This window comes from Lithobates pipiens, unplaced genomic scaffold (genome assembly GCF_037356315.1).
Source record: "Lithobates pipiens isolate NorthernLeopardFrog02 unplaced genomic scaffold, aLitPip1_a1.2 Scaffold_16, whole genome shotgun sequence".
Classification (NCBI taxonomy): domain Eukaryota; kingdom Metazoa; phylum Chordata; class Amphibia; order Anura; family Ranidae; genus Lithobates; species Lithobates pipiens.
The window spans coordinates 247,780,064-247,803,801 of NW_027507748.1; the positions used below are offsets into that span (position 1 = coordinate 247,780,064).

The 23,738-nt window shown below is 44.4% G+C and overlaps 1 protein-coding gene across 4 annotated transcripts in view; it reads right to left on the minus strand.

Annotated features, from left to right (window-relative positions):
• Positions 1-23,360, minus strand: part of PLEKHA6 (pleckstrin homology domain containing A6) — a 1,584,742-nt gene extending 1,561,382 nt beyond the window's left edge. For 2 of the 4 annotated variants that reach the window (XM_077481240.1, XM_077481238.1), the window contains exons 1-2: positions 23,191-23,360; positions 6,529-6,616 (exon numbers count right to left, since the gene is read on the minus strand). The gene's annotated coding sequence lies outside the window, so the exon portion shown is untranslated. The remainder of the gene's footprint in view (positions 1-6,528; positions 6,617-23,190) is intronic. The other 2 variants (XM_077481242.1, XM_077481239.1) reach the window with 1 other exon arrangement.
• Between the last annotated feature and the right edge of the window lie 378 nt (positions 23,361-23,738).

The window sequence follows — 23,738 nt, forward strand, 5'->3', positions numbered from 1 at the left end:
TATGGGGCAACCATTGTCTGTTTCCCTCCTCTACACTGAAGCCACGGCTGACAGCTGATCATGGGACCGGACTAGAGTGGCCTCAGAATATACACATCTTCTTTACAGGATTAGCTAGAATAGGCTTAAAATGGGGGTGGAAGCAGATTTAGCCTTAGTTAGCTTTTGACTGAACTTCCACTTTAATACCTATTTAATAGGTAGGAGTTAATTGATCAACTCAGCAGTAACAAAAGTATAAAAGTATTCTTTATTTAACTACTTTCCACCTGGCCACTGCACATAAACGGGCAGGTGGTCCTTTACTTGTTCTGAGTGGACATTCAGGAACGTCCCTCAGAACAAGTGCTCGCAGCACGACCATTCTGATCACAGGATCCAGCTGAGCAAAGATCGGGATATGGGCGCTGTGACTGGCCCTTCCGATCACCTGACGGATGTGTCCAATCACAGCCGTCACAATGTAAATGGAGACACATGTCTCTCATGATTTTATACAGAGAGCTGTTACAGATCACCATAGAAAAGTACACCAAGCACCACTGATATACCCCTGTCCCTATACACATTTATTGTCCTAATAAAACATCTGTCAGTCCCCCATCACCGCCAACACCAAATAAACACTGATTTGGGTTATTTTCACCAAAGAAATGTAGCAGCATCATTTTTGGTCAAAATTTATCAAGAGAAATTACTTATTTGCAACATTTTATAACAAACTATGAAAAATGCATTTTTTGGGAAAAATTTTGTTCATTTTTTTATTTGTAGCGTAAAAAATAAAAACCCCAGCACTGATTAAATACCAGCAAAAAAATTATCTATTTGTGTGCAAAAAAGTATACAAATTTCAGTGCAGTGTTACATGACCGCGCAATTGTCATTCAAAATGTGATAGCGCTGAAAGTTGAAAATTGGTCTGGGAAGGAAGGGGGTGAAAGTGCCCAGTATTAATATGGTTAAAGTGACCATGTCGCAATACAAGAAAAGCCTACATGGCTTCATGTACACAAATATTAAACAGCTCCAGTGTGCTGAGGTGTAAAATCCCTGACACTTCCTGGGGAGCCACACATACTCCATACAGCCATTCACTTGTATTGGCACATTTGGGGAGAAGTGTTGTATGCGCATACTCTGGGATATAAAGTGGGATCCCAGAACCCAATGCCTTTTGTGTTTTTTCCAGGGTGGATAAAGAGCGATGATTTAAAAAAAAAAAAAAAAAAAAAAAAGCCTATTTTTTTTTATTTACATTTATCAAAATTTATTTTAACCACTTCAATACAGGGCATTTATACAGCTTCCTTACCAGACCAATTTTTAGCTTTCAGCGCTCTCACATTTTGAATGCCAGTTACTCAGTCATGCAACACTGTACCCAAACAAAGTTTTTATCATTTTTTTCATACAAATAGAGCTTTCTTTTGGTGGTATTTAATCACCACAGGGTTTTTTATTTTTTGCGCATAAGTGAAAAAAAGAGCGAAAATTTTGAAAAAAAAACACTTTTTTTTAGTTTCCATGATAAAATTTTGCAAATAAGTCATTTTTGTTCATAAATTTGGGCCAAAATTTATAGGGCTACATCTCTTTGGTAAAAATTAACTAAATTAGTGGATATTATTTAGTCTCTTTGAAAGTTATAGAGTCTACAAGCTATGGAAATCGAATCAAATGCAAATCATTGAAAATTGATCACATCTGATCACACCTGATGCACTGAAGGCCTATCTTATTTCTTGAGGCTCTGAAATGTCAGGAAAGTACAAATACCCCCCAAATGACCCCTTTTTGAAAAAGTAGACAGTCCAAGGTGTTTAGTAAGAGGCATGCTTAGTTTTTTGAAGTTGTAATTTTTCTCCACAATTCTTAGGAAAAAGAAGAATGTTTTTTTTTTTGTTTTTGTTTTTTACAAAATTGTCATAATAACAAGTTATTTCTCATACACAGCATATGCATACTTCCAATTACACCCCAAAATACATTCTGCAACTCTTCCCGAGTATGGCAATACCACATGTGTGGGACTTTTACACAGGCTGGCCACACAGAGAAGTCCAAAATGCAGGGAGCACCGTCAGGGGTTCTAGGAGCATAAATGACACCTCTAATTTCCTAACGACCTATTACATTTGTGAAGGCCCTGGAGCACCAGGACAGTAGAATTACCCACAAAATGACCCCATTTTGGAAAGCAAACACCCCAACGTATATTCTATGAGGCATGATGAGTCTTTTGAACAGTTAATTTTTTTCCACAAGTCTTCGGAAAACGTGGAAAGAAAATGAAAACATAATTTTTTTTTACACAAAGTGGTCAGTTTATAAGATATTTCTAAGTCAAAGCATGTACATAGCAAAAGTTACACCCCACAATACATTCTGCTACTCATCCCGAGTATGGCGATACCACATGTGTGTGACTTTTACACAGCATGTCCACATACAGAGGCCCAACATGCAGGGAGCGCCGTCAGGTGTTCTAGGAGCATAAATGACACCTCTAATTTCCTAATGACCTATTACATTTGTGAAGGCCCTGGAGCACCAGGACAATGGAATTACCCATGAAATGACCCCATTTTGGAAAACAAACAACCCAATGTGTATTCCATGAGGCATGGGCTGCAAATGCGTACTCTGTTACTCTGACGGGCTTTTGACAGGTACTCTGTTACTCTGGCGGGCGGGTGACAGGTACTCGGGTACTCCGACGGGCTGGTGACAGGTACTCGGGTACTCCGACGGGCTGGTGACAGGATTTCGAGTACTCAGATGAACTGTGACAGGTACTCAGGTACTCAGGTACTCAGATGGACTGTGACAGGTACTCAGATACTCGGATACTCAGATGGACTGTGACAGGTACTCAGGTACTTAGATGGGCTGACAGGTACTCGGGTACTCAGATGGGCTGACAGGTACTCGGGTACTCAGATGGGCTGACAGGTACGCGGGTACTCAGATGGGCTAGGACAGGTACTCAGGTACTCAGATGGGCTGGGACAGGTACTCGGCTACACAGATGGGCTGACAGATACTCAGGTACTCGGGTACTCAGATGGGCTAGGACAGGTACTCGGGTACTCAGATGGGCTGGTGACAGGTACTCGGGTACTCCGACGGGCTGGTGACAGGTACTCGGGTACTCCGACGGGCTGGTGACAGGATTTCGAGTACTCAGATGAACTGTGACAGGTACTCAGGTACTCAGGTACTCAGATGGACTGTGACAGGTACTCAGATACTCGGATACTCAGATGGACTGTGACAGGTACTCAGGTACTTAGATGGGCTGACAGGTACTCGGGTACTCAGATGGGCTGACAGGTACTCGGGTACTCAGATGGGCTGACAGGTACGCGGGTACTCAGATGGGCTGACAGGTACGCGGGTACTCAGATGGGCTGACAGGTACGCGGGTACTCAGATGGGCTGACAGGTACTCGGGTACTCAGATGGGCTGACAGGTACTCGGGTACTCAGATGGGCTGACAGGTACTCGGGTACTCAGATGGGCTGGGACAGGTACTCAGGTACTCAGATGGGCTGGGACAGGTACTCGGCTACACAGATGGGCTGACAGATACTCAGGTACTCGGGTACTCAGATGGGCTAGGACAGGTACTCGGGTACTCAGATGGGCTAGGACAGGTACTCAGGTACTCAGATGGGCTGGGACAGGTACTCGGCTACACAGATGGGCTGACAGATACTCAGGTACTCGGGTACTCAGATGGGCTAGGACAGGTACTCGGGTACTCAGATGGGCTAGGACAGGTACTCAGGTACTCAGATGGGCTGGGACAGGTACTCGGCTACACAGATGGGCTGACAGATACTCAGGTACTCAGATGGGCTAGGACAGGTACTCGGGTACTCAGATGGGCTGGGACAGGTACTCAGGTACTCAGATGGGCTGGGACAGGTACTCGGCTACACAGATGGGCTGACAGATACTCAGGTACTCGGGTACTCAGATGGGCTAGGACAGGTACTCGGGTACTCAGATGGGCTAGGACAGGTACTCAGGTACTCAGATGGGCTGGGACAGGTACTCGGCTACACAGATGGGCTGACAGATACTCAGGTACTCGGGTACTCAGATGGGCTAGGACAGGTACTCGGGTACTCAGATGGGCTAGGACAGGTACTCGGGTACTCAGATGGGCTGTGATGGGTGATGACAGGTACTTTGATGGGTGGTGACAGGTCCTCTTTATTGGGGGGGGTAATCAGTGTGTGTTGGTGTACACTGAGCGGTAACGAGATGGGACACAGCTCATCCGCGATTGCCGCGCTGCAGGCCCCCAGGGGCCCTCAGGGGCGGCGCAATACCGAGGCCGTCATATGACGTCCACCCAGGATGGGAGATCCCATCTGTGGCCGTCATTTGACTATGGCCCGGTATTGAAGTGGTTAAGAAAATGTTTCTTAAGCTTTCTTAGTTTTCTATTTAAGATACAATTAATAATTTTGTTTATTCAGCATGAAATTGATTTACAGTATGTAGCATGGGGCTGTACATTCTGCAATATTTAAATTTTTGTTAAACTCATTCAATGAATCCAAGCTCTGCGAGCTGAGATAATATGCACTGAAATGATGCATTCACACAATTTCACACTACCTACAAGGAAGAATAAGTCCTTAAGAGCACCTGTCATCTCAGATCCATCATGGCAGCACCTGTTAGCAGGCATCCACTCACCTGCTGCCACCACATCCCTTACCTTGTGTCATTGCCACATTACCAGCCGTCCTATTAAAGTGAATGGGACTGTTGGCGAGTCAACAGCGGGTCAGGAGGAGCCACTGCGGGTCAGAGATGAAAGTTGCTCTTTAAAATGTATGATTTAAATTGAGTTGATTTAAATCAAGCCTTTTACTAGTGATTTAAATTGTTATTTAAAATCGACTTGGTTTAAATGAAATCCACTCTGGTTTTTTTTCTGTCTGGTCGAGCCTTCTCATTCGCCCAGATGTATGATGAATATTGAGTGCATGCAGGGTATATTCCTAGTGGCAAGATCTGTAGCAGCTACATATGCCACATACAGGCATTCAATTGTACTGGTGGCTGTCTGGCAGTGGCATGTTTGGGGAGAAGCATCCTACACACGTGCGTGGGTAAACACAGATGCAGAAGGCATCAGCGTTTACCTCAGTATAGCAATGTACATTCACTTATTTATTTATTTTATAGGCAGTCAGACATAGTATGTGGCTATTTTGTGCCTCATCACACAGAAAATGCTAAACACAAACACATTTCAATGCATTCGTGAGCAAATACAATTCGATTTTTTGTCTTCAATCTATACAGACAATATATAATATTATTTGTCATGACTACATATTTCTGTAATGTATTGTAATAATTACGCAGAGGATAAAGAACACCAGATTCTCAGCATTTGTTTAAAGAGGAGTGTCACCTGAAAAAAAAAATATTAAAAGTCAGCAGCTACAATTACTGCTGCTGCCGACTTTTAATAAATGGACACTTACCTGTTCCAGGATCCAGCGGTGTTGGCAGCAGATGACGAGCAATCACTCGTCTTTCGGCTGCCCCCGCAGCCATCCTCTGTCAGGGAATCGGGAAGTGAAGTGCTGCGGCTTCACTGCCCTGTTCCCTACTGCGCATGCGCGTCTTGACTGGTCCACGTTGTGTCCTGGGAACTGTGTGTTTCCCAGAACACAACGGGGGGGGGGGGGGGGGCATCTGCGGCTAGATATTCCCAGAGGTGGGTGCAGATACCTGGATTATATGAGCGGAACTTCCACTCGAGGGTGGAGGGTCGCTTTAAAATGCCCCTTCTTGATGTCTTTTTTTCTACTTTTTTTCTTCCCTGTCTCCACATTGTTACCATGCATTCTTTTCTACTGGCAGTTTATGTAGAAATAAGTAATCTGGGCACTCAGACTGAATTGAAGCTGAATGTCTTGTGGTTGAACTGAGACTTAGTTACATGGTTACATAATCAGGTTGAAAAAGGGATGAGGTGGCAACCCTACTCTGGTACATTAGCCTTGATTTAGGGATAACTTGTGCAATTTTTCATTATACCTATCATATATTATACTGTATATCAACATTTATTTATAAACATATACATGTATTGTACACAATATATATAGATGGCATTACCTACAAAATATCGAAGACAAAGCTGAACTGGTATCTGTAAATGTGACCAAGAGCTCTTTTATCCCCTGGTAATCTATGCTTAGCTTGGTGTTACCTTCCCATCATGTTTCAGCAGACTTGACTATATTATTTCATACTGTGCTGTCTCCAACCTCCTTATTTGTATAATGACAATATTTATATGTTATGTACTTTTATCACATTTACCAATATCCTTTAGGTAACTGGGAAACAAAACAAAAAAAAGGCAAATACTTTGAAAAGCTGCAATGTTTGCACACACTGGGCACTGTCCCTTCGGGTTCCATATAAGCATACTGCACAATTTTAGTTAGTCAGAATACAGAAAATTGTTATCCATACTTACTTACCATTATTTTCCTTTCTTGGTGGCTCTGGCACATTGTATTCTGATGGTGGCTCACACTAGTGTCAGGATTCAGGGATCAGCGGCTGCAGCTAATGATCAAAATACAATTTTTCAACATTCCTCACTGAGCATTTGATCCACTCCTTTTGAGCAGAGACGGACACACACTGATCAAAATTAAACCAGTCCCTGCTGCACTGGTGAATTTTCAACCTATTTCAGTTTATGGCAATCTTTAGCAATCTTTAGCAGTGTCTTTAGGATGAATGATGTTAGAGGGAAGACATAGGGGGTTATTTACGAAAGGAAAATCCACTTTGCACTGCAAGTGCACTTGGAAGTAAAGTCGAGGGGGACATACAAGGAAAAAAAAAAAAGCTGCATTTTAGTTTGCACATGATTGGATGATAAAATCAGCAGAGCTTCCCCTCATTTCAGATGTACCCCTTAGATTTAGAGCAACTGCACTTCCAAGTGCACTTGCAGTGCAAAGTGGATTTGCCTTTCATAAATAACCCCCATAAACTCAGCAAAAGTCTCATCTGTGATAAAAAAAAAAAAAAACGAACAAAATATCATAGAAATATCCTACTACCACAAGATTGAACACCAGCATGGGTAGCCAGACCTTACAAAATTATAACACTCAGATATACCCTCCCCCCACATCTAACAAGACACGCTATGTCAGATATTGATGGTCTGCATTTCGTTTAATCTTTTCTTGGATGCTTCAAAAATTGTATTTATTTTTTTCTTTTTGTTACCATTTTGATTTTCATAAATGTACCTATAACATCTATTAAGTGTTATATACTGTCAAATGACCATATTACTTTATTTCCTCAATAAAAAAGGTTTGTAAAAAAAGAAATAAAAAAAAAAAAAACAGAGTTAGGTACCTGGTAACTCTTTTTCTAAGAAGTCTTCCAGGGCAGCATCCGAGAGATAGGCTCCTTCTTCCTGCAACAGGAAATGCATTAGTCCACCATTATAAACTTGTTAGTCTCACCTGTGTGCCTCAGTAGTATTAAAGCACTGAAGGAATTCTCAGTAAGCCAATGTGTCCCCACAATACCTGGTATCATCGCTTAGGGTGGGAACTAGTGCTGCCCTGGAAGACGTCTTAGAAAAAGAGTTACTAGGTACCTAACTCTGTTTTCTCCAATCGTCTTCCAGGGCAGCATCCAAGAGGATGTATCAAACAATACTTACTAGCATGGGGATAAGGCCTGGAGCACCTTGCGACCAATGTCTGGTCTTGACAGCTAGGGATGAGCTCAGGCGTGTTCACATGGTCTACGTGCTGAGCCCGCCAGGAAGTTGCTAATCACAGGCAGTGAGACATTGCCCCATCTCTGCAGCCGCACATCGGGGCAATGTCTCACTGCCTGTGATTAGCGCAGCGATGCGACGACTTCTTGGCGGGCTCAGCACATGGACCATGCGAACACGCCTGAGCTCACCCCCATTGACAGCTGGTCGATGCAGTAGTGCCCCGAAGGTACTGAACCCTGATCATGTTGTTGCCCTGCAGATCTGCTCTGGAGTTGCCCCTGGCTTTTCTGCGACGGAGGTTGCCCAGGCTTTGGTCGAGTAGGCTTTGACCCCACTTGGGGGCAAGGTTTTTTGCCCAATAGGCCATCTGTATGGCAAGGTTTATCCATCTGGCCTTCGTGCTTCTCGATGCCTGTTTTGTCTTATTGACTCCTGCATTGAGGACAAATGACGTGGTAGTTCTTTGCCAGCCCTTTGTTCTCTCGAGATAAGCTATGAGTATTACGTCTAGCTTGTTGTATGTGTCTTTTTTCTGCTATCCATTGACTTAGGAAGAGATGGGATAACCACATTCTGCATCCTGTGGAAGGTTGAAGAGACTTTTGGCAGAAAAACTTGGTTTGGTGAGAGGACTATTTTATCTGTCTGGATCAGACAGTAGGGTTCCATCATGTAAAAAACCTTGACTTTCACCCACTCCCCTGGCCAATGCTAGGGCCTCTTATGCTGCGTACACACGACTGGACTTTTCGCCAGCAAAGGTCCAACAGAAAAAATCTGCTGGACAATTCAATCGTGTGGGCTTCATCAGACCTTTGCTGTCTAAAAATCAGATGGACTTTAGTTTTAAAACATGTTTCAAATCTTTCTGATGGACTTGAGTCCAATTGAAAAATCTGTTTGTCTGCATGCTAGTCTGACAGACGAAAACTGATGCTAGGACAGCTATTGGCTACTGGCTATGAACTTCCTTATTCTAGTCTGGTCGTACGTCATCACGTTCGAATCCGTCTGACTTTGGTGTCCTTGTGTGTGGCCAAATCCGTTCGGAAAGTCTGTCAGAACTCTGCCGAAAGTCTGTCGGGAAGACCATCGTACCTAGTCTGCCAGAAAGTCCAGTCATGTGTACGCGGCATAAGAGTGCAGTTGTTAGTGTAAGATTTGAGCACTCCTCCAGTGGTTCAAATGTCAGAAAGAATCCTGAGAGCACTGTGGAGAAGTCCCATGACGGAGTTCTGACGACTTTAGCAGGTCTGGCTCTATTTGACGAGATCAGGAATCGCTTTATAAATGGGTCCTTTGCTAATCTGGTGTCCAGACAGGGGGGGGGGGGGGGGTGCTGCCACTTGTACCTTCTGCATGCTCTGAGAGAGGTTCAAGTCTGCTCCCTCCTGCAGGAAATCCCGAATTGCTGGGATGATTCTCTTTTGGAATCCTGTTTGTTCCCGTACCAGGAGACAAACATTCTTCTCACTCTAGTTATGGATTTTCTACTGGCTGGGGGTTGATCACTTTGCCCAACAGTTCTGCAGCCTCAGTAACCAAGCCAAAACCTTCATGAGTTTGTGATTCGGGTGGTTGACTGGCCCTCGTGATAGTAGGTCTTGCTGTATCAGCTGCGGCTGGAGACAGTTTCTTCGAGTGACTGAACTATGATCCCTGGGGCTAGTGAGGTGCTATGAGTATCACTGTTGCCCTTTCTTCCCTGATTCTTTGGCTTACCTTTGGTATTAGAGCGGTTAGAGGAGATGCATAACACAGCTGGTGTGCCAAGCTTTGATTTAACGTATCCATTCTGATGTTGCCCTCTGTGGGATCAAGCAAGAAGAACCTTGGCAGTTTCGAATTTGTCTTTGAGGTAAACAGATCTACCTCTGGCACTCTCCAGGTCTGCGTGATCCACAAGAAGGTAGCTTGGTTTAGAGAGCACTCTGTCTGTTTTATGTTCTTTCGTTGTGGCATGGTCTTACTGAATCCGGGCATCTCTGCCCTGGATAGCTGGTTTCAATGCTGTCCGCGCTTCCTCTACAGCTTTTAATTCCCTCATATACAAGGAGGCTCTGGAACCATCTGGAGTTACATTTCCCCTGTGTACAGAGATCCCTAATGTGTGCCCCCCATTCTTGGTGATCCTCACAGGGTTGGCTTGCGCCCATCTGCGCCCCTCTGCATAACGGAGCGGACCTAGCCACCACTGACGAGAGATTGTTTGACCGAGGGACATGAATGGACATCTCTAAGGTTGATGGATCATCATTCCACAGGGTCAAAATGTGATTCTGTAGAGGCCTCATGTGGAGCTGTGCCCAGGTGATGGCTGGGATCAAGGACATCATCAGTACTAGCATTTCCTCATTCTTTTCTTCCATTGTGAAGGTTTTGGTTACTCTGGCATCTAGCACATAATCCAAGAATACCACTGTTGGCTTGGGGTCAGCTGCAATTTTTCTGTATTTACTATCCACCCCAGGTTTTGTGGATAGGAAATACTTGCGCAGAGGTTATTGTTTAGGTTCTTTGCTGTATCTGCAAAGAACAGCAGATTGTCTAGGTATGATATCACACCTATGCCCTGCTGCCTCAGGCCCTTTAGCGCTTCTGCCATCATTTTTTGAGAAGATTCTGGGTGCAGAAGAGATGCTGAAAGGCAAAAGATATGTACTGCAGATGCAGGGTAGCCATCGGCCCCTGGATCAGGAACCTTATGCCGCGTACACACGCCCGGACTTTCCAGCAGACTCGGTCTGACGGTCTTCCCGATGGACTTTTCAGCAGAGTTCTGTCGGACTTCTGAACGAACGGACTTGGACACAGACGAACGGACTAAGTCCTTTAGAAAGTCCGTAAGACAGGACTAAAAAAAGGAAGTTCAATAGCCAGTAGCCAATAGCTTCCCTTGTGTCGTATTTGGTCCTTCGGACCAGCACACAGACTAATGGTTTTCCCCATAGGAATTGAGTCTGTCGGACAGATCTGATGTGATTTGATTTGACATGTTCTATTTCTAGGTCCGTTAGATTTTTATAACGAAAAACAATCGGATTAGCCCAGACACAATCGGATTGTTTGGTGGACTGATCCCGTTGGACCTAGTCTGCCGGAAAGTCTGGTCGCGTGTAAGCGGCATTAGGTATCTTTGATGACTTTTCTTTATGGGTACATGCAAGTATGCTTCTTGCAAGGGTATTGTGGCCATGCATACATCCGCTCTTCTGTTGAGCGGCTTCCATGTTAAATCTCCTAGGATGACGAAATGGCGCCTTCCCCTGCTTTTTTGCTTGGGGGAACCCTTTGTTCTTTGCTGCGGTCCTGTCCAGGAACGTTAACAGGTCTGGCCCGAACAAAAAATTTCCTGTAAATGGGATCCCGCATAGTCTATTCTTGGAGGCGATGTCCCCTCCCATGACTTCCAGCCACAGGGCTCTCCTCACTAAGGCCCATTTCACTCTGGGGCAGGAGCGGCATCTGCAATAAAATGGCACTATTTTTAGCAGCGGTATTCGGTGCTAGCAGGCGTTAAAACCCCCTGCTAGCAGCCCTGAAAGGGTTAAAACCACTGCAAAGCACAGTATAGCTGCGCTGCCCCATTGATTTAAATGGGCAGGAGCGGTGAAGGAGCGCTGTACACACCGCTCCTAAGATGCTGCTAGCAGGACTTTTTTTACCGTCCTGCTAGCGCACCGCTCCAGTGGGGCTTTCACATTGGAGAGACAGCAGCGGCTGTTTCAGGTCGGTTTGCAGGTGTTATTTTTAGCACAAAAGCGCCTGCAAAACGACCCAGTGTGAAAGAGATATCTTGCTATTTCAGCTGAGCCATGTTCTAGGAAAGCTGCCATTCTGGTTAGTGTGGGAATGGTCCTCATTAATTCTTCCCTTGGCGTGTCTCTTAGCAACTCTTTCAGTTGAGGCAGCCAGCTAACAGGGTGCGAGCTGTGCAGGTGGAAGCCATAGCCGGATTCAAAATTGCCACCCCTATTTTCCCTGCTCCGCATCATCAAAACCTCTGAGTTGTTTTTGCGACTCTCACGAGGGAGGCATCCACTTTGTAACATTTTGCCCAAGTCTTAGCATCTTCCTCTGCAAATGGATACCTGCGCTTGACCACAGCTGGTATGAAGAGCTTCTCCTTTGGCTTATCCCACTCCCTCTTGACTATGCTTTTGAGAGTTTGATGCACTGGAAAGTTCTAGGTTTTCTGGGCTGCAACCCCTTGTATATTTTGTAGTGCAGGGATAGCCCTGCGGCGCTTTTTGCTCTTTGATACCCAGTGTGTCTGCTATAGCCTTTAGGCTAGGTTTCCACTATTACGACCTGAAAGTCACGCAATTTTTTTATGCAGTTTTGATGCAACCATGCCTGTGTATTCTTGAGGTCTATGGACCTCAAGTCACATCAAAGTGGGACCAAAGTAGTGCAGGGACCACTTTGATGTCGCTGCGACTTGAAGTTGCACACATATGAATGGTACTCATTGGAAGTCATGGGGTATGACTTGTCATGCGACCTTGCAGTCCTCAAGTCGCATGTCAAGTCGCACTAGATGAGACTGAGCCATTTTGTTTATGTATTTTTGGCATAGTGGCTTTTTCCACTTGGAAAAAACGATGACCGCAAGAGGCACATGCTTTGCTCTGGTCTGTGCCCTTTTTTCCTCAGGGCCCTTTGCCTGCAAGTAAGCACAAAGGGCCTGAGTGAGGTTGGCGGTGTATAATGCAAATCTACGGTTTGTAGGGAGGTAAAGACAGAGGTGACAGTGATGTAGTGGTTAGCACTCTCGCCTAGCAGTAACAAGGGTTGCTGGTTCAAATCCAAACCATGACACTACCTGCCTGGAGTTTGCATGTTCTCCCTGTGCCTGTGTGGGTTTCCTCCGGGTACTCCGGTTTCCTCCCCCACTCCAAAGACATGCAAGTAGGTTACTTGGCTTCTGTCCAAAATTGGCCCTAGTGTATGAATGGGGACCTTGGATTGTGGGCTCCTTGAGGGTAGGGACCGATGTGAGTGTGCAATGTACAGGGATAGGGACAATTGTAGACACTCACTCAGGTTGAACTGGATGGACTGGTGTCTTTAATCAACCTAACTATGTAACTATGTGACTCCAGAGTGCTCTGGTTTACTTTTGAGTTGTCCTGACAGGATCTGTAGGGCAGGGTGCAGAAGCGTATGACTTGGCCAGCCACCGGCATCCTATGCATAGTGAGCCCTTCCTGCTCCAGCCCCGCCTACAGCTAACCCAGTGCTTGTTGGTGGACACACCTGCACCTACCACATCCTCCTCCCTGGGTTTCCAATAGGGAGGGGAGCATTTAAGGCCTTTTGTGCCTATTTTAAATCTGCGCTGCAGCTGACCGGAAGTTATGTCACCAGAAGTGACTCACTCTAGTGCTTTCCCTGGAGGCTCTAGCCTCCACCAGACCGCATGACCGGAAATGATTCGTCCGACGTCTCGGCGCCATCTTGCTACACCTCCCAGGACCACAAATGAGGGGATTTTGTGGAGATGTCTGTGGTATGTGAGTGGAAAACAATCAGTGGGCAGGAGGGTCAATGGCCATGTTGCCTGCACAGCGAGGGAACCTCTCACCTGGAGTGCGGGGCTCGGCCATCGAGGAGCAGTAGTTGAGGGGAAAAATGCCGGCGGCATGTACTGGAGCTGGGGGGGGGGGGGATAGTTGCATACCCCTCTGTAGGGGTGAAACTTCAGGTAGAGCTTTGAGGCTCAGATTGCAGCCCCTGTTCGCCCTCCCAAGGCCCCGTGGGCTGGATGGGATGCTGGTCAGGGAGTCCCCTGCAGAAAGCACAGAATAAAATGGATAAAATAACAAACGTTTGCAGCTCCTGTGGGTCCGGAGGAAACACAAAACAACACAGGCACATAGGTGAGACTAACAAGTTTATAATGTGTTTCCTGTTGCAGGAAGGAGGAGCCTATATCTTGGATACTGCCCTGGAAGACGATTGGATACATTTCCTGACCCGGGAATATGGATACTAATAAGCAAAGAATACTACAGATGAGTGTTGGATGGTGTTGCCATGAGGTCTACTTCTGGCGTACCCCATCTCGTGAAGATCTTATCAAGGTACATGTTATTTAGCAACCATTTGTTGTGGTCTTAAAACATGGATTCTGTGAGCTCAAAAAGTAAGAGGATGTCAGACAAATGACGTTCTGTTCTGCCCTGTAAAACATTCCTGCAGCAATCAAAAAAAGGGCAAATTCTTTGTCCCTTCTTGAGATATAAGCCATAGCCATCTTGTCGATTTGAAGGCTAAGGCCGCGTACACACGCGCGGACTGTTCGCCCAACCTTGTTCGTCAAACAGTTTGACAAACAGTCCGCTCAAAATTAGCATGAACGGACTTGACCACACACGATGAACGAACAGTCCGCTGAAACCGTGCGCGATGACGTGAACGGCACGTACGACGGGACTAGAAAACGACGTCCTATACACTGCAATGCAACCTTCGGCGTGTAAATCCTTTCTGAGTATGCGCGGAACTTAGGTTGACGAACAAGCCTACACACGAGCGGACTGTCCGCTCAAACCAAGTTTCAGCGGACAGTTTTACGGAAATTACGAAAAACTTTGTTCGTCAGACTGTCCGCTGAAACTGTCCGCTGAAGCCCACACACGAGCGGACTGTCCGCTGAAACACTGTTCAGCGGACAAAGTTGGGCGAACAGTCTGCCCGTGTGTACGCGGCCTTACATTCTCTTGCTGCTTTCAGCTATAGGAAAGAGTGTATTGGTCAGAGCAAAAGGCTCTCCATCCCTTTGGAATGGCTTTGTGGTAAGTGTGATCACCCCAATAATAATAAAGGAAAAACTCTGATTCAGATTGGCAGGCCTTGTTCTCCATGTTAAGGATTGTTTGACAAATAGGAGAAGATAAATCTTCTTGTTCAGCAACAAAAGATCCCACTGCCGCAGAAAAGCAAACTGAAGATGCCATTGCAGAGTTTGAAGAATTCATCAGACCTGCAAACCCTCATATACTCTCTCACCAACACAAAATGCGCACCCTCTTTTGCACATTAGCTGTTGATATCAACTGGGAGATCTTCGGGAAAAAAAGACCCTCTTGTCATAGGTGTGCACAGGGGGATGTGCCTGGGCATACCCTAATCAATCCCCCCCATGTTGTGCCCCCCACCCACCACAGTGCTGCTAGCTCCCCTCCTCTCCTCATCCCCTGGCTGCTGCAGGGGTGGTTTCAGAAGGATGGGGGAAGGCGCTAATCAATGTCATTTACTGGCCCCTTCCTTTTCTAAATGAACTTAGTGAGCTCACTCACTTACTGTGTTTAATCATAACTCAAGCATAGTAAACTTCTTCAGTTTGTTAATGAACAGGAAGCCGCTCAGCACAGAGAACTTCCCATTCATCCACTGTCCAGTGCAGCAAAGGCTGCAGAGAAAGGCATGTTTGTGAGCTGCCTCTTGTGTTGTGTGGAAGATCATTTCTAGATATTGTAGTATCTGTAACAGATTCAACTGAGTTTTCTGGGTATTGATCATATATTCTGTGGGATCCATCAATCAGTGAGAAATTAAATATTTCTTTGTATCTCTTACGACCTCGCCCAGATAATGGAAAATTTTTAAACCATCCAAATGAAGGAGGCCAGAAGAGTCCTAGAGCAAGTTTGCAGGACTGAACTGAGACCAAATGAGAGGCATACAAACTGATAGTGAGCATCCCAAACTGCAAACCTGAAATATTGATGAAATGCTGGATGGGTTAGAACAGTATTTCTCAACTTCAGTCCTCAAAAGCCCCAACAGGTCACCTTTTCAGTATTTCCCTCAGATGAAACGGCTGTCATAATTACTAAGGCAGTGAAACTAATCAAATCAGCTGTTCAAAATAATGGAAAGCCTGAAAACATAACCTATTGGGGCGCCTTGAGAACTGAAGCTGAGAAACACTAGGTAAGAATATGAAGGAATGCTTATCTCAGGTCTACAGATAGCATCCAATATGACTGTTGACTTTGCGACTGAAATGGTGGTCAACAGAATCTCCATAATAAACTTTGCTGGCTTCATAAAGGAAATTAAATAGATATAACATAGACCTGAACTTTCCCAAATATATCTTTACTAGAAAAATGGGTACACCGCTTTCTGTGCTGATCAATAAAAACTGAAACTATGGCTTCCAGCATTAGCTTCTTATCCCTTGAAGATGGAATGTGGTTTTTGGGAGTTCTTAAACCAGTCCAAATATTAACCCCTGCCTACCACTAAAAACACCAATGGGCCATTAAAGAGGAAGTCCAGGATCAATCCAACTAAGCCTAAAACTGACACCCCCCCCCCCCCCCCATTTCTAAATCCTATTTAAACAACCCTGTAAAATTCAGATGCATATGCTTACTTACTCCTGAGGGCACTCCAACCCAGTCACATGATTTCCCCAGCGGCCAGCTTCAGGAGATAGAAGAGATTGCTGATCATGGAAGGAATTCCTGGGCGGTGGCGTAACCCATAGGTTTACTATGGGGCATCTGTTGTTGGCTGTTCCTCCTCTCTCCTGGGAGCCAAATATGTGACTGGACCAGAGCACCCTCAGAAGAGGTAAATATACACATTTTTCCTCTACAGCAGAGGTCAGCAACCCGTAGATCGCTGGTAGATTGCGGCCAGGTGACTGATAGATCATGGTCTGGTCTTGTCGACCTGCCACCCCAGAGCATCAAACAGAGAACAATGCAGTATAGCAGTAGCACCTGCCGAGCATGACCCATTCAAGTGAATGAGGCCACTCTGCAAGTGTCCTGCAACCTTGTACATTACAGCAAACAAGGAGTTAAAGAATGCAGCATTGTGTTGCTTTCTCACCACCTACTTTAACCCCTTGCACCCTGCAGAAGCATGCAGTTGTGGGGCGGGTTGCAGTTGTGGGGGGGGGGGGGGGGTTGCAGGGTGGCCCCAATAACTGTGGGGGATGATCAGATGGAGAAAATTAAAATACAGTTGTTAGCTGTGGGTAGGATAGGCTTTTCTGAAGAGAAGGGTTTTCAGTGATCGTCTAAAAGAGTAGGAGATAATCGGACAGATTGGGGTAAGGAGTTCCATTGGATTGGAGAGGCTCTGGAAAAGTCCTGGAGGCGAGCATGGGAGGAAGTGATGAGGGAGTTTGGCTATGGGACAGGAAGTAATGATAAATATTTGAAATGGAACCAGTGCTGTGTCTTGGCCTAGGCCGACAAGGCCTAGGACTAGGGCGGCACTTTGCGGGGGGCGGCAAAAAAGCCACCCCCACAGGAAAACTTCCCCCAACCCATCTCCCGACTCCTGGCTCCCACAGCCTCCTCCCGTACAGATAAAGCCTCCAGCGCAGTGGGGTATTCCCAAGTCCCAAGGTGCCTGACCAGTGGCAGAGTGATCTGCAGCCTTGTGTGCTGCGCCGGGGTCTGCAAGCCAAGACGTGTGTTTAGAGAAGGGGAAATCATGTTCACTGCCCCACCATGCAGTGCTATAAGGGGAGAGTGGGGCGAAGGGTATGGCAGCCAAGGAGTGACTGTCAGGCTGTGCAGTCTCCTAATGCTGTGTTTGGATAGCATATCCCAGCCCCCCACAGAGGGCACTACAAGTCCCAGTATCTCAGCCCCCCCCACAGAGGGCACTACAAATCCCAGCTAGGAAGCTGCCATATCTCAGCCCCCCAGAGGGCACTACAAGTCCCAGCAAAGCCGGCTGCTCTTACAGAATAGGAGAAGCAGCTGTGGGGGGGTTGTACTGAGAGGGGGGAGAAGGAGGCACCGGCTTGAGATAGGGGAGGATTTTTTTTTATGAGCGTGAGATGGGGGAAGGATTATAGCTGAGAGGGGGGATGTATGCTGGGAGGGGGAGAATTTTTGCTGAGAGGGGGAATTTTTGCTGGTAGAGGATTTTTGCTAAGAGGGGGAATTTATGCTGGGAGGGAGAAATGGGGGAGGATTTCTGCTAAGAGGAGGATTTGCGCTGGAAAAGGGGAAGTTGAGGCAAAGGTTTCTGCTGAGAAGGGGGGTTTGTATTGGAAGGGGTTATATGAGGGTGAGGATTTTAGTTGCTATGGGGGAGATTTACGGGGCAAGGTGTTGTTTAATGATGATAGGGCGGGTCTTAAATATGAAGGAGTGTGGCCTTGACAGGAAGGGTGGGGCGTATTTAAATTAGAGGGTGTATGAATTTAGTCAGGCCTAGGGCAGCACAAAACCTAAATTTTTTTCCATCTGTGTCCCATTGGGAAGATATCTCTTCACTTTCTGTCTCATTGTCAAAATAGGAAAAATAGGACATATTTTTCACCACTTGCAAAAAGTTCAGCCACAAGAAGAAAACTATAATATATACAGTGCCTTGCGAAAGTATTCGGCCCCATTGAACTTTTCAACCTTTTGCCACATTTCAGGCTTCAAACAAAGATATAAAAAATTTTTTTTTGTGAAGAATTACCAACAAGTGGGACACAATTGTGAAGTGGAACGAAATCTATTGGATTTTTGAAACTTTTTTAACTAATAAAAAAATGAAAAGTGGTGCGTGCAAAATGATTCGGCCCCCTTGCGTTAATACTTTGTAGAGCCACCTTTTGCTGCGATTACAGCTGCAAGTCGCTTGGGGTATGTCTCTATCAGTTTTGCACATCAAGAGACTGAAATTCTTGCCCATTCTTCCTTGCAAAACAGCTCGAGCTCAGTGAGGTTGGATGGAGAGCGTTTGTGAACAGCAGTTTTCAGCTCTTTCCACAGATTCTCGATTGGATTCAGGTCTGGACTTTGACTTGGCCATTCTAACACCTGGATAAGTTTATTTGTGAACCATTCCTTTGTAGAATTTGCTGTATGTTTGGGATCATTGTCTTGTTGGAAGATAAATCTCTGTCCCAGTTTCAGGTCTTTTGCAGACTCCAACAGGTTTTCATCCAGAATGGTCCTGTATTTGGCTGCATCCATCTTCCCCTCAATTTTAACCATCTTCCCTGTCCCTGCTGAAGAAAAGCAGGCCCAAACCATGATGCTGCCAACCACCATGTTTGACAGTGGGGATGGTGTGTTGAGGGTGATGAGCTGTGTTGCTTTTACGCCAAACATATCGTTTTGCATTGTGGGCAAAAAGTTGGATTTTGGTTTCATCTGACCAGAGCACCTTCTTCCACATGTTTGGTGTGTCTCCCAGGTGACTTGTGGCAAACTTTAGACGAGACTTTTTATGGATATCTTTGAGAAATGGCTTTCTTCTTGCCACTCTTCCATAAAGGCCAGATTTGTGCAGTGTACGACTGATTGTTGTCCTATGGACAGACTCTCCCACCTCAGCTGTAGTTCTCTGTAGTTCATCCAGAGTGATCATGGGCCTCTTGGCTGCATCTCTGATCAGTCTTCTCCTTGTCTGAGCTGAAAGTTTAGAGGGACGGCCAGGTCTTGGTAGATTTGCAGTGCTCTGATACTCCTTCCATTTCAAAATGATCGCTTGCACAGTGCTCCTTGGGATGTTTAAAGCTTGGGAAATCTTTTTGTATCCAAATCCGGCGTTAAACTTCTCCACAACAGTATTACGGACCTGCCTGGTGTGTTCCTTGGTCTTCATGATGCTCTCTGTGCTTTCAACAGAACCCTGAGACTATCACAGAGCAGGTGCATTTATACAGAGACTTGATTACACACAGGTGGATTCTATTTATCAACATCAGTCATTTAGGACAACATTGGATCATTCAGAGATCCTCGCTGAACTTCTGGAGTGAGTTTGCTGCACTGAAAGTAAAGGGGCCGAATAATTTTGCACGCACCACTTTTCAGTTTTTTTATTTGCTAAAAAGTTTAAAATATCCAATAGATTTCGTTCCTCTTCACAATTGTGTCCCACTTGTTGGTGATTCTTCACAAAAAATTTAAATTTTATATCTTTATGTTTGAAGCCTGAAATGTGGCAAAAGGTTGAAAAGTTCAAGGGGGCCGAATACTTTCGCAAGGCACTGTGTATATTATATATATATATATATATATATATATATATATATATATTAGAGGTCGACCGATATATCGGCCGATATTTGCCGTTTTTTAAATAATCGGCCGATTGTGCTGATAAAAAGCCGATTTAGAACTACAGCGGGACTTTGAAATGACTTCTGTATAGAAGTCAGTGCAAGTTGACTGAGTCATCTTTCCTCCTCTCTGGGCAGGCTGCCAAGAAAAGAACAAAATGATACAATGTTTACACTTGAATGAATGAAGTCATCTCAGTGTGTAGAAGTTCTCAGTTTAACCATTTAAAGACTAAATCTTTTCTGACACTTGTTGCTTACAAGTAAAAATCCTGTATTTTCTGCCAGAAAATCACTTAGACCCCCCCAAAATGATATATATTTTTTTAGCAGAGATCCTAGGGAATAAAATAGCGGTTGTTGCAATATTTTATGTCACACGGCATTTGCACAGAGGTCTTTCAAATGCATTTTTTTGGGAAAAAAATACACCATTTAAAAAATAAAAATAAAATAAAAACAGTAAAGTTAGCCCATTTTTTTTTTTTTTTGTCCAAAAGTTTTGACTACCTGTTTTTATTTAATATATAGTTTTTTTTGTTTTTTTTTTATCTAAATCATACATACAAGTAAACTGATTGGAGGTTTGTTTTGTTTAATAAATGTTTAAGTGTAAGAAATTTTCTGTATCACTTATGAAGACTGCTTTCACACTGGAACGGGCAGGCGTTGATGGTAAAACGCAAGTTTTAGCGGCTCTTTACCATCATTTTAGCGGTGCTATTTGGCTGCTAGTGGGGCACATATAACCCAGCTAGCGGCCAAGGAAGAGGTTAAATGCGCCCATGAAGCACCGCTGCCAAATCGCATTGCATGCGCTTCGGCAGTGGTGCCCATTCATATCAATGGGCAGGAGTGGTGGAGGAGCGGTGTACACCACTCCAAACGTGCTGCTTGCAGGACTTTTTTTTCTAAGATCCTGCCAGCGCATCGCCTCAGTGTGAAAGCACTCTGTCTTTCACACAGACTGCAGGGGAGCCATTTTGCAGGCGCCATTTTTAGCCCAAAAGCGCATTAAAAACGCCCCAGTGGGAAAGGTGTGTTAGATCAAGGGGGATTAAAAATAAATAAATAAAATAAAATCGGCCTAACATATCGGCCCAAAAAAATCAGCATCATATATCGGCTATCGGCCGCCATGATTTCTAAATATCGGCATCGGCCAGGGAAAAACCCATATCGGTCGACCTCTAATATATATATATATATATATATATATATATATATATATATATATATATATATATATATATATATATATATATATATATATATATATATATATATATATATATATATATATATATATATACACACACACTGCGACTAACTTTCACAAGAAAAAGAGCAACTGTTTTTATAAGTGACAACACCCAAAAGTGGAACTTCCACTTTAAGCACTCCTCGTCCCCTTAGACCCCTTTCACACTGGGGTGCTTTTCAGGCATTTTTGCACAAAAAAATAGCACATTTCAAGCCACCCCAGTGTGAAAGCCCAAGCGCGTTTACACTGGGGTGGTGCGCTTGCAGGCAGGGAAAAAAAAAGTCCTGTAAGCAGCATCCACCGCTCTGCCATTGATATCAATGGCCAGTGCTGTCGAAGCACCTGCAAAGCATTAGGCACGTTGCTGGCGCTTTTAATCCTTTATCTTCCTCTCCCCTTCGCTCTCTGCAATCTTCTGGGACATGTCACAGATCCCAGAAGATTGGCTGGCCACTAAAAGTGTGCACCGCAACTCCTGCATGCGCAGCGCCCACCTGGCTGTGAAGCCGCAAGCTATCACAGCCGGGTGCCAACACTTGACCCATCGCAATTTGCTACGGAAGTGACGTTCTGTCGCCACCATCTTGCTACACCCCACAGTCCTTCACAGTAAGGATACACTAAGAAGGGAAAAAGCGGATATGTTGTTACACCCACCGGAGTTTTTTGCATTTTACACATATTTAGAACAGTAAAGTGAGTTTATATAGTAAAATACAGGACTTACAACTCCATCTGACTGGTTGGATGTTGAATTTTAAAAACAGCAAACTTCTGTCAGATTAGAAAACCTGTGAGATGAGCAAGGCTGGCGCTGCTTTTAAAATTCAACATCTAAGTAGTCAGACAGACTTCTAAATCCTGTATTTCACTATATAATCTCACTTTACTGTTATAAATACGTGTAAAATTCAAAACTCCAGTGGGTGTGACAACATGTCTTCTTTCTCTCTTCTTAGTGTATTCTTACTGTGGACGAGTGTGGGGTGTACCAAGATGGTGGCGACGGAATGTCACTTCCGTAGAAGCGCTGTGATGGGTCGCCAAATGTGTTGTTACACCGGCAAAGTGGAGAGGCGGGGGAGATAAGCGTGGCTTCGGACGGCTGCATTGCTGGACCGTGGGACAGGTGAGTGTCTGTTTATTAAAAACACTTTTTGTAGCTGCTGACTTTTAATAAAACTTACAAACAAGTGGAATTCTGCTTTAAGAGCAAACAACATTTTAAGAATTGAATATTAAAGACTTTAACGCTATCCAGGGCGCGTTCAATCGCGCCTATTGCTATTTACAAATGACATTTGAAAGCCACCCCGGTCACAATTATAGTTATGTTTCAGGTCACTAATAATACATGCACATTTCTGCAGTCTGTCCATGTCCACAATAAGCAAAAGTAATTCCAGTATTTTTACGAAATTCTGATATTGCTTCTCATTTGATAGACTTGGTTTAAAATGTATAGTTTGCATTAGAATTACCTTGATCCCCTATGATTTATTTGAGGTATAAAAATAGTTCAAAATCCTCTTCGTCATTCAGCCAAGCTAATCTATTAGCTGGTGACTATAAATAGAGTTGTAAGCGCCCATAAGGCAATTAGCATTTAAGTTCCAAGTTATGTTAAAAATACTGTCCAAGGCACCATGTAACATTTGCATGTATGTAACAATTATGACAGGGTGTGAAGTGTGGTGCGTTGAGGGAAGAATCGGAAGGGAGGGGATAAGTGATGATCAAGCATGTGACCTGAGAGAGAGCATAGGGAAGGGAGGAGGATAGAAAAGGGATTGCAGACAGCTGGACAAATGAACAATACACAAAACAGAGCTGAGACGCACAAGCAGAATGATGATTAATGCATAGCTGGATGGCTCTTTTATTTTTTTTTCATGGTTTGATTTAATAGTGTTGTTAAAATAAAAATAAAAACCTTAATTATAGATCTGTATTATGCATGTGAAGCTCTATATTCGAAATCTCTGGGATCACAGAAACACAGCAGTTATCTCTTTCGAGGTCAAAATGATTAAATGCTATTCTTGGCAAAAAAATGATAAAAGCATCCTCCTTACCTTTTATTCTCCAAAGCAGCAGTGGAAGGTTAAATATTTGTCTCATGCATTCATTCATTTTCTTCACGTATGCTGTTTTGCCTTGCTCTGCATTGGTGCAGCACCTTTCTGGCCAGCAAAATACTGTAGCTGCACCGAGCTCTACTGGATGCAGGTTGCAGAGCTGTATACTGAGTGTGCACTGAGCATGCTCCTAGCATCCCTGGGGATTTAAACCCCACGTGACAATGTCAGAGCTTTAACCCCCTATCATATTATGCGTCCTTACACACAGATTTCAAAATACCTGCTGCTATATTATTATCGTAGATTAAAAATATGACTCACAGATTGCATGAAAAAAAAAAAAAGAATTAAGATAGCATTATGAAATTTGTGATATAGCTAAAATCATTTTAATAAAATATGCTTTGTATTTGTGCTATATCTGTTTACCTGCATTCCATACATCATTAATGGTTCAAAGCAGCTCTTCAAACCAATTTAATGGATAATTATTTCACAAAAGGGGTTTGTTCTTGTTCCTCACTGACAAAATCCTAAGGGTA